Source organism: Doryrhamphus excisus, chromosome 15 (assembly GCF_030265055.1).
Source record: "Doryrhamphus excisus isolate RoL2022-K1 chromosome 15, RoL_Dexc_1.0, whole genome shotgun sequence".
Taxonomy (NCBI): domain Eukaryota; kingdom Metazoa; phylum Chordata; class Actinopteri; order Syngnathiformes; family Syngnathidae; genus Doryrhamphus; species Doryrhamphus excisus.
In genome coordinates, this window is record NC_080480.1 from 14998258 (window position 1) to 15010155 (window position 11898).

Sequence of the window (11898 nt, forward strand, 5' to 3'; positions counted from 1 at the left end):
GAAGAGCGCTTGCTGATTCTCTGCTGCTTACATCCACTAGGGGGGCATGCAGAGGGTGGCTATGATATGCTGTGATGCATTATAATCATTTTCATGCTAATTTTTAATTTTTTTTTAATGCATTTCATAGCCCTCAGACAATTCATTCATTCATTCATTATCTGAGTGATTATAGTTTCGGTACTATCCTTCTTTTGAATATTATTTGTTACACACAATGCTAAAAAATTAAAAAAAAAATAAAATTAAATTAAAAAAAAGAAAGGAAAATGTACATATGTACAAATGTATATAAAATCACAAAATATTCTTTAATAGCATCCTTTTAGTTAGCTAATCAAAATGGTAACCAGAACCGGAAGTTACATTGCTAATCTATGATGTCATTAAAAAAAAAGAAAAAAACAACAACAAAAAAAAACATGAAAAATGACAAAATGGCGCACCATTCGCCTGCAGGCATGTAATTAACGTCCCTGGAGGCATTTCATGCTTCCTAGAGTGCATACAAACAGGTGTGAAATGATGTCCTATAATATGAATACATCTGCTATATATGGCTTTTATCAAATGCTGTGTATTGACATCAGCGGTAGTATCACAGGAAGTGACATTTATTCGCCATATGTTAATTGACCTTAACAGGATGACCACAAAGTCCAACATTAGCATGAACACGACATAAAGTTCTATTATCATATTCCTTACTAGCTTCACAGAGGAGAAATGTCAGGCTCCTCAAGGCCGAACAGAGACCTTGGCTTCCATTTTTAGAGTCCTAATTAGATCCCCGACAAGAAAAGAAAAAAAAAAGTATTTAAATGCATGAAGTTGGTGACATTGTGGAAGTTTTGATGAGATAAAAAAAAGGGGGCAGGTGAAAGTCAAAGTAAATGATGGATGAGAAAATATCCACACAGAGGCAGCCATCTCTCAGCAACAGTCAAATGATGCGTTCAGGTGCACATCGTAACATTCAACATGTATTCATTCGCGACTTTGCTTTTTTTTTTTTTGTTCTAAAAAACATGCGATGTCATATGCTAAGTAAATTAGAACTACAAATAATAATTAAAAAATAATTCGGTGAATAAGTAAAAAAAATGGAATCCGAGTTCCACAACAGAACCATTTATACATTAGGAAATGTACAACATGCTTAATAATGTCAAAACTAGCTTCTCCCTACCTATAAGTGTCTGTTTCCGAGCTGCATCACAATCTCTAATATTGCCCACACTCTCCCTGGTACGTGAACTACCCCCACCACTTCCTATGCCCATATTTGGCAGGTCATCTGGGGAAAACGTGAGCTTGGCAAAGCGCTTTTCTAAGCGTCTAAAAATGAGCTTTTCTCTCTCGTCTGTTGCAGGAAAAACATCCAAATCTTTCCCTGCAAGTTGATAGCACACTCGGAGCCAGTCGTGGTGACACGGAGCCCCCCCCCCCAAAAAAAAACTCTGAACCATTTGACAGCGGACAACTGCTGGGAGAAGACAGGTAAGCCAAGCCTGGTTGAATTATATTGTGTGAAATACATGGATGTCTATTGCACTGAATGCTAACACTTGTTTGCTTTATGGGTTGACACCTGTTGATACTGCAATTTATTTTTAAATTGGAGCATAAAGTATCACTGAATTTCTAAAATAATTTTTATATAATAATTCTAAAAAAAAAACACATTAAAATCTGCTATATTGACTCAAAAGTTTATTAACTGGACATTATATTAGTCTGAAATTATATTTTTAACATCCCTGATGCATTTGTGTGCATGTATAATATACTGCTTCACTGTTTTGTCAATGAAATATTTACTCATATGCACACACACATAAAGGTGCACATAATGCATCAATTTTAAAATTCAAAATAGGTGACAAAACATTTTTTGGGGGGGACAATTTCTGCACAGTGTGAAAATAAAAGCTGCAGTGGAGGAAGCTGCAGGTTTGCAACGCACAGCAACATATGTGCAAACGTTTGAAATCACTAAAATGCCTAAAAATACCCTCCTTTTGTGCAACTTTCTCATCTTTTTCCTTACCTTCAGAGAGTGTAGCAGCGTGGCGAAGGTTGAGCCTCCACTTTAGACTCATCTCCTCACGGCAATTAGTTGTGAATTAATCACCGGCCCACATTTTTTTTTTTATCATGTTGCTGTGTGCATGAGTGTTATTTATAGTGTGCAGATAGTGTTTTCTTCCCACTCACTCATAACAGTGTTGTGTTGTGAGGATGTAGGGATTTAATTGCAGTCTGGTGCGCATCCTGTTGAGATTGGAGTTTTATGTCCACAAGAGTGGCTGTTTTGAGGTAATTCATACCTGCAATAAGACCCTGTTGTTTTGGCGATCGGGTCTGGTGCTTGTGTGTCTCACCGAACATTACAGTAACATTACTGCCACCTAGAGACCGGTGTAGGTGATCTTCTGAATGTCTTATATTTGTATTTTAAGTAATTTTAGCAATTTTTATGCTTAATTTTGTCCAAAAAATACATCAAATTTGCATGTTTTTATGAATATTCAACACAAAACTGCGTCATTTATTAATTTATATATATATATTGAAGCGTAAAGTGGCTAGGGATCACTGTACTTGTGTTTCTGGCGATCGGGTCTGGTGCTTGTGTGTCTTACCGAACATTACAGTAACATTACTGCCACCTAGAGGCCGGTGTAGGTGATCTTCTGAATGTCTTATATTTGTATTTTAAGTAATTTTAGCAATTTTTATGCTTCATTTTGTCCCAATAAATACATCAAATTTGCATGTTTTGATGAATATTCAACACAAAACTGCTATTTTAGAGGTTTTGATTTGTATTTGTATTTCACCAAAAGAGGACAACATGTCTGCCGGGCCGAGGTGCAAAAACATTGCGGTTCCACAGGATTTTCTCCGCTGATCAATGGCCGAGCCGAAAGCGGCTGTCATGTGCCTTGACAACACGGCCGTAGGGAGCTTTTGGGAATCGACTTGACTTGACTGACTGGATTTTCCTCTCGGGTCTTAGCTCAGTGGGTTGCAGATTAGCTGTGTTATCTACAGGTGCAAACTTGGGCATCCGTCCGTGTTAAGGATTTTGTCACAGGAACTGTCAGTTTGATCCACTTATGGCACATCGATCTTGTTCTCCTGTTCCGAGGAATGTTGAAGTCATTGTTTGGATCGTTGAAAAGCAGAATTTCCAACAAGGTTAACCCTGAAAGGAAGCTAGATTGTTGCGAATACAGACTTGGAACCAAAAAAAAAACTATTTGACTCACTTGTCCTAAAAACTGCTTGTAAATAATAGCAGAGGTTGACATACTGTAGATAGCATGGCAGCAGTTTTATCAGAACTGGACAACATGCCCGCCATTAAATGTTTTGTTGATACCAGCTAGTCTATTTCTAGCCTGAGATGCATAAACGGGAGGTAAAGATGGATTGTTGTGAATACAGACTTCTAATTGATTTGTCATTGGTTAGAACACGTTGGACTAATTAGTATCCATGTCATTTAATTTTACAGTTTTGTTGTTTTTTTTTTTTTTTACTAAATAAGACATCCGACTTGCAAGTCATGTTGCCAGTTTGTATTTTAAAAGTTGAAATAATTTTAATTTTAATTTTAATTTTAATTTTAATTTTAATTTTAATTTTAATTTTAATTTTAATTTTAATTTTAATTTTAATTTTAATTTTAATTTTAATTTTAATTTTAATTTTAATTTTAATTTTAATTTTAATTTTAATTTTAATTGTCATGTTTTGTATGTTAAAAGTTGAAATACTTAGCAAGCAACTGGGCCCTCTACCTGCCCACATGCAATTATTATTATTTATTTAAATTATTTGTGCAATTTACAGTTTGCGCTATACATTATGTTGTTCATATTTGGTGTCATCTATTTATTCTTCACAATTTTAATTTTAAGAAACTATGATGGAGCCTATCCCAGCTGTAATTGGGCGAGAGGCGGGGTACATTGTATCTGTATCTCAGTGATATAGTAGAACCTTGTTGTTTTTTCCCCCATTTTTAATATGACTTTATTCTCACCATATTTTGACTTTATTTACAAAATATTAAAACTATTTATTTACTGCTTATTTTTTCCCATTACAATTTTTTTCTCCTAATATTTTTACTTTAATCTTGTAAAATTAATTGTGTTTTTTCCCAACTATTTCAACTTTCTTCTTGTAAAATTAATTAAATTATAGAAATACATTTTAATTTTAATTTTAATTTTAATTTTAATTTTAATTTTAATTTTAATTTTAATTTTAATTTTAATTTTAATTTTAATTTTAATTTTAATTTTAATTTTAATTTTAATTTTAATTTTAATTTCATTGGCAATTTCACTGCTGTGTTTTTGTGCAATGACAATAAAGGAAGTCTATCTATCTCTCTATCTATGTGGCCCTCGGGCCGTAGTTTGCCCACCCTTGGTTTAAATGCATGTAAAGACTGTCCAAGATAATAAGGAAGCTAGACTTCTAGCTGATTTGTCATTGGTCAGAACATGTTGGACCAATCAGTATCCATTCAGAATAGAGGTGGTCGCCAAGGGTGGAATTGAACCCTGGTCTCTTAGCTGTGAGGCCTGCGTGCTAACCACTCGACCACTGTGCAGCCAATATTGTTTCATTTTAATATTATTTTTTTCATGCATTCATGATTTTTCTTCCAACAACAATCAAAATTAATATTTTAGCCGAATCTGGTACATCATGAACGCTGTCCGACTCCCCCCCCCCATCTTGGACCCAGTGAGTCGTAAAGAAGTACAGACTCCATCAGCAGCTGAGCCAAAAGAACTTCAGTCTTATTGATCCAGGATGCTGACATCTGGCCCCCGCTTGGAGCATCCACTCCACTCGCCTCAAGTGTCCATTATTAGCCGCCATGCATCATCAATAGGTCTTGCAAATAAACGCACCCTGCTGGGAGATAAGTGATGGTAAAATTCCGACTCCGGCTTTCCACCTTGATTAGAGTTATCCTGGCAAGATGAGTTTGTGAGAAACCATTCCATGAGGTTTCAACGCTCTACTGGGTTCCGTTTATGACACAACCCCTCTGGGGGGGGACCTCCCGATGTGTTTTTTTTTTTTTTTTTTTTTTTACACGACCTGAAGCAGAGGTGTCACATCATTTGCCCGTGTTGACAGGCAACAGGCAGCCGCTGCTTCCCAGGTGAGCACATTTCAATTACAGCCGTGGATTTTCTCCCGACTCTGCGGTGACAAAACGGTGGCGATCGGGAACTGTGAGGGGGTTAGGGGGGGTTGGCGAGGGAGATCTAGGCAGCTGCCAAGGAAACACAGTCAAGGCCAAGTCAATGCCTTCCTCGTTACATTGGCGCTGACGGCGGTGCCAGGGAAGCGCTCGCTCACCAGAGTGCCTCTCCCGCGCGAGCCGACGAACCCGCCAGCCAAAGGCGCCTTGCTGAGTGTCTCTATGGTAACGGTGAGGGAAGGGGGGGGCTGGTAAACACAGGTAAATGGAATTTCACAAAAGGGCCCCGGCGGAGGAGCCTGGGTGTTTTTGATTGGGCTTGCTTTAAAAAATGGCAACAGCGGTTAGATGTGCGGTGGTCCGTTGAGCCTTGGAAGATGGAGGAGATACCACTGGAGCTACTCTTCATGCGTGGGGAGCTTCAAGAAGATGCCTCTGGATCAGATCGGGATGATTGCTGGTGGTGGGAACACCAACTTTCCTTTAAAGCTATAATATATAATATAGAATTCCGAGATTTTGTTTACGTGAACCCAGAGTAGTTCATTGGTGGGAACTTGTATTTATATTTATCTTGTATATTTCCCTTCTAGCTTTTTGTGTTAAGTTGCTGCGTGATGATTTTAGCGTGGCAATAATCAGGCTCTGCATGAACCCAGAGTAGTTCATTGGTGGGAACTTGTATTGATATTTATCTTTGTATATTGCCTTTCTAACTTTTTGTGTTAAGTTGCTGCGCGATGATTTTAGCGCGACAACTATAAGGCTCAGCATGAACCCAGAGTAGTTCATTGGTGGGAACTTGTATTGATATTTATCTTGTATATTTCCTTTCTAGCTTTTTGTGTTAAGTTGCTGCGTGATGATTTTAGCGTGGCAATCATAAGGCTCTGCATTAAACCAGAGTAGTTAATTGGTGGGAACTTGTATTGATATTTATCTTTGTATATTTCCTTTCTAGCTTTTTGTGTTAAGTTGCTGCGTGATGATTTTAGCGTGGCAATTATAAGGTTCTGCATGAACGCAGAGTAGTTCATTGGTGGGAACTTGTATTGATATTTATCTTGTATATTTCCTTTCTAGCTTTTTGTGTTAAGTTGCTGCGTGATGATTTTAGCGTGGCAATCACAAGGCTCTGCATGAACCCAGAGTAGTTCATTGGTGGCAACTTATATTGATATTTATCTTGTATATTTCCTTTCTAGCTTTTTGTGTTAAGTTGCTGCGTGATGATTTTAGCCTGGCAATAATAAGGCTCTGCATGAACCCAGAGTAGTTCATTGGTGGGAACTTGTATTGATATTTATCTTGTATATTTCCTTTTTAGCTTTTTGTGTTAAGTTGCTGCGTGATGATTTTATGCTGTACATTTACAAATCTGTTTTTCTTTCTAAATTTATTGGGTGCGTCTCAAACACAGTCATAAAGTCATAAGTGGATTTACTTTTTTGTTTGGGAATAACAAAAACTGAGGTACAACTGTACATTGTGTTCTCCAGATTTGATGGATTGATTGCAATGATAAAACTGCTTCTAAGGAATTACGAACTGAAAGTTTAGACGGATTGAAGAACTCCATTAATTGTAGATAATGTGGCTTTTGAGCTTGTATGGTTTCCTTTTTTAATCCGACTCAAAATGATCCAATTTATAATATTACTACCAAAACGGCGGCACCTCTCCTTCCTGTAATTATCCCCCCATTACATTTCGCTAATAACAGCCACCATTGTTCTCCTGGAAGATTTCTTCCACCCCCTTTCTTCACCTCTCAAAGCTTCTCAGACGTTGCCTGACAATTTCTTTTCCCCCTTTTTTTAAAAAGAGTGTTCGACCGAGTCCGACTGACTGTGCTGAACCACGTCTCCATCCATCAATCACACGGCTTTCTTGTGTATCTAGTCATGTGGTCTCTTTTGAGTTGCGAGGAACTGTTCACATGTGTTGTGTTTGGTTCAAATGACGGTTTGTTTGGGTTCGGTTCACTACAGCTCCAATAATATAATGTAAATGTGTCAGTTTGGAGGCAGACAGGAAGTGATGTCAGAGGTTGAGGTTGGAGTTTTAGATTGACGTAGGTTATGTCCACAAGATTACCTGTTGTCATTCATACCTGCAATAAAAGCCTGTTGTTCTGGCGATCGGGTCTGGTGCTTGTGTGTCTTACCGAACATTACAGTAACATTACTGCCACCTAGAGGCCGGTATATATTTGTATTTTAAGTAATTTAAGTAATTTTAAGTAATTTAGCAATTTTTATGCTTAATTTTATCCCCAAAAAATACATCAAATTTGCATGTTTTGATGAATATTCAACACAAAACTGCGTCATTTATTAATTAATATATATATTGAAGTGTAAAGTGGGAAGGAATCACTGTACTTGTGTTTCTGGCGATCGGGTCTGGTGCTTGTGTGTCTTACCGAACATTACAGTAACATTACTGCCACCTAGAGGCCGGTGTAGGTGATCTTCTGAATGTCTTATATTTGTATTTTAAGTAATTTAGCAATTTTTATGCTTAATTTTGTCCAAAAAAATACATCAAATGTGCATGTTTTGATGAATATTCAACACAAAACTGCGTCATTTATTAATTAATGAATATATTGAAGCGTAAAGTGGCGAGGGATCACTGTACTTGTGTTTCTGGTGATCGGGTCTGGTGCTTGTGTGTCTTACCGAACATTACAGTAACATTACTGCCACCTAGAGGCCGGTGTAGGTGATCTTCTGAATGTCTTATATTTGTATTTTAAGTAATTTAGCAATTTTTATGCTTAATTTTGTCCAAAAAAACCCATCAAATTTGCATGTTTTGATGAATATTCAACACAAAACAGTGTCATTTATTAATTAATATATATATATATATTGAAGCGTAAAGTGGCTAGGGATCACTGTACTTGTGTTTCTGGTGATCGGGTCTGGTGCTTGTGTGTCTTACCGAACATTACAGTAACCTTCTGAATGCCTTATATTTGTATTCTAAGTAATTTAGCAATTTTTAGGCTTAATTTTGTCCAAAAATACATCAAATTTGCATGTTTTGATGAATATTCAACACAAAACTGCGTCATTTATTAATTAATATATTTATATATATTGAAGCGTAAAGTGGCTAAGGATTACTGTACTTGTATTCCTCGAGTTCCTTTCTTTATGTCACACGAAAACCGGTCCGGACAAGAGTCCAGAAGTGTGAAGGCAACCTATAAGAGATGAGTAATTTGTTTCCACAGACTTCTTTTTTTTTGTTGTTGCCGGGCAGAAGTGTCCTTCATGTGCTTGTAGAACACTGGTGACTTTTGTTGCATTCTTTCATCAAGTTCCTGTCATGAAATGTCAGGATTGTGGTAATACAGGTATTAATATATGCTCAAACGTCTGTTCAAATTATAAATCATCAATTAATAATAAAGGAAGGATACGCCCGCGTAACCCCTACGATGTGACCCTGAGATCATACATGATCATTGACAGTAAATAGACGACGAGGTTCTAGAGGTGAACTGATTTATGAAATATCATTTGTTGATATTGCAAGTAAGCGTCCCTCATCCTCCCCTCCTGCCGTCGTCTCGCTCCGCTCTGCTCCACTTCATTAAATATATCTGACTTTATTTGAATCTTCTCCTCTGTGGAGCGCCGCTGTCGTGTTATGAAGGTTATATAACTTCGTTAGACTTGAAAGAAAGCCTCTAAGTCCGTGCAGGAGTGTGGAAGGGACAAAAGAATGTACTACTTTTGTAAAAATTTGGGACGAATCCCTCGTTTATCACAGTTAATTAGTCCCAGACCCGACCGTGATAAGTGAATTTCCGCAAAGTGGGATTCCTTATTTCTAAATAGAATAATCTCATAGTTTTTACGAATCCCTCGTTTATCACAGTTAATTAGTCCCAGATAAGGGACTGTGATAAGTGAATTTCCACAAAGTAGGATTCCTTATTTCTAAATGGAATAATCTCATAGTTTTTACGAATCCCTCGTTTATCACAGTTAATTAGTCCCAGACCCGACTGTGATAAGTGAATTTCCGCAAAGTAGGATTTCTTATTTCTAAATGGAATAATCTCACAGTTTTTACGAATCCCTCGTTTATCACAGTTAATTAGTCCCAGACCCGACTGTGATAAGTGAATTTCTGCAAAGTAGGATTCCTTATTTCTAAATGGAATAATCTCATAGTTTTTATGAATCCCTCGCTTATCACAGTTAATTATTCCCAGACCCGACCGTGATAAGTGAATTTCCGCAAAGTAGGTTTCCTTATTTCTAAATGGAATAATCTCATAGTTTTTACGAATCCCTCGTTTATCATAGTTAATTAGTCCCAGACCCGACCGTGATAAGTGAATTTCCGCAAAGTAGGATTCCTTATTTCTAAATGGAATAATCTCATAGTTTTACGAATCCCTCGTTTATCACAGTTAATTAGTCCCAGACCCGACTGTGATAAGTGAATTTCTGCAAAGTAGGATTCCTTATTTCTAAATGGAATAATCTCATAGTTTTTACGAATCCCTCGTTTATCACAATTAATTAGTCCCAGATAAGGGACTGTGATAAGTGAATTTCCGCAAAGTAGGATTTCTTATTCCTTATTTCTAAATGGAGTAATCTCATAATTAGGGCATAGAAAACCCGTTTCTAATCCTCTAAATCTGTTTTTGAACCTTATTAGAGCCCTCTAGGCAGGACATAGCACCCCTATAGTCAACTTTCCCCTCCTATTACCCAATATACAGTAGAAAACGACTGAATTTGGATCTAAATACATAGGTTACCATACAGATTCAAAAAGGAAACGTTCATTTGATTCCATTCTGCAGTTAACGTTTGTCGATGTCGACGTTCATCTTGCATTATAAAATACAGACGTGACATTCTTACAGGAGTCGATGAACTGATATCCCGCTGGTGTTGATAGCGCTCGTTTTTCAGTTGTCAAAACTAATTAAGAAACCGTTTTTGCCATTGACAGATGCTAAAAACAACGCTAACACCAGATTGATCCATTGATCCATGCTAGAAAAAGGGGTCAGATTTAGTCGGGAATTGTACAAAAAGTCAAGTACTATCACTGAAAGTGTTCAAATTAGTTCCAAAAAATAGTCAGCTGTAATTAAAATAGTTGTAAAATAATCATATCGTTTATTTCCCCAATGGTCTACCACATTCTCGGTGTGGTAAGAAGCAACTACTTCCTCCCAGGATCATGTTTCACTAAATTCAATTAATATCATATCAATGCCTGGATGATTTGTCTCGGCAATAACGTAAATTATCATAAATGTCACTCAAGCGCTCGGCCCGACACCTCAGACAGACATAACCAGCCGATGTGAGGATCTGACAAAGAGGGGAGGGGTCCAGCTGCAGTTGGAGGTTGCCATGGCGATGATAACCGTCTAATGAGACAAGGATTCAGCCGAGAGACACCTCTTGGTTTTTGACCACGAAGACCTTTCACTGCTGTCATCTCACGAGCAGACGGGCTAACCTTAAAACTCTTTCCAGCCAACTTGTTGATGCTGGAATTTAGACGCTTTTAAAGTGGTTTTAGGAAGAAGCCCTGCAGAGGACAATCCGTTTTATGTGTCTGTAGCACTCGCAGTGCGGTAAAATTTGCACATTGTTGGTCAAAGAAACTTTAAAAAAAAGTGTTTTCTCAGAAAATGGGACGCTTTTTTCTGCAGAAGACACGTTTCATTCACCATAAGTTGGCAATTACAGTGGGGCAAAAAAGTATTTAGTCAGCCACCAATTGTGCAAGTTCTCCCACTTAAAAAGATGAGAGAGGCCTGTAATTTTCATCATAGGTACGCTTCAACTATGAGAGACAAAATGAGAAAAAAAAATCCAGATAATCATATTGTTTGATTTTTAAAGAATTTATTTGCAAATCATGGTGGAAAATAAGTATTTGGTCAAAAACAAAAGTTCATCTCAATACTTTGTGATATACCCTTTGTTGGCAATGACAGAGATCAAACGTTTTCTGTAACTCTTCACAAGATTTTCACACACTGTTGTAGGTATTTTGGCCCATTCCTCCATGCAGATCGCCTCTAGAGCAGTGATGTTTAGGGGCTGTCGCTGGGCAACACGGATTTTCAACTCCCTCCAAAGATTTTCTATGGGGTTGAGATCTGGAGACTGGCTAGGCCACTCCAGGACCTTGAAATGCTTCTTATGAAGCCACTCCTTCGTTGCCCGGGCGGTGTGTTTGGGATCGTTGTCATGCTGAAAGACCCAGCCACGTTTCATCTTCAGTGCCCTTGCTGATGGAAGAAGGTTTTCATTCAGAATCTCACGATACATGGCCCCATTCATTCTCCCATTTACACGGATCAGTTGTCCTGGTCCCTTTGCAGAAAAACAGCCCCAGAGCATGATGTTTCCACCCCCATGCTTCACAGTAGGTGTGGTGTTGTTTGGATGCAACTCAGCATTCTTTCTCCTCCAAACACGACGAGTTGAGTTGATACCAAAAAGTTCTATTTTGGTTTCATCTGACCATATTACATTCTCCCAATCCTCTTCTGGATCATCCAAATGCTCTCTAGCAAACTTCAGACGGGCTTGGACATGTACTGGCTTCAGCAGGGGGACACGTCTGGCACTGCAGGATTTGAGTCCCTGGCGGCGGAG

General features: G+C 37.9%; 1 protein-coding gene across 1 annotated transcript in view; it reads left to right on the forward strand.

The window, feature by feature from the left end:
* The first annotated feature begins 1293 nt into the window (after positions 1-1293).
* Positions 1294-11898, forward strand: part of baiap3 (BAI1 associated protein 3) — a 47774-nt gene continuing 37169 nt past the window's right edge. The window contains exon 1 of the mRNA XM_058048894.1: positions 1294-1500. The gene's annotated coding sequence lies outside the window, so the exon portion shown is untranslated. The remainder of the gene's footprint in view (positions 1501-11898) is intronic.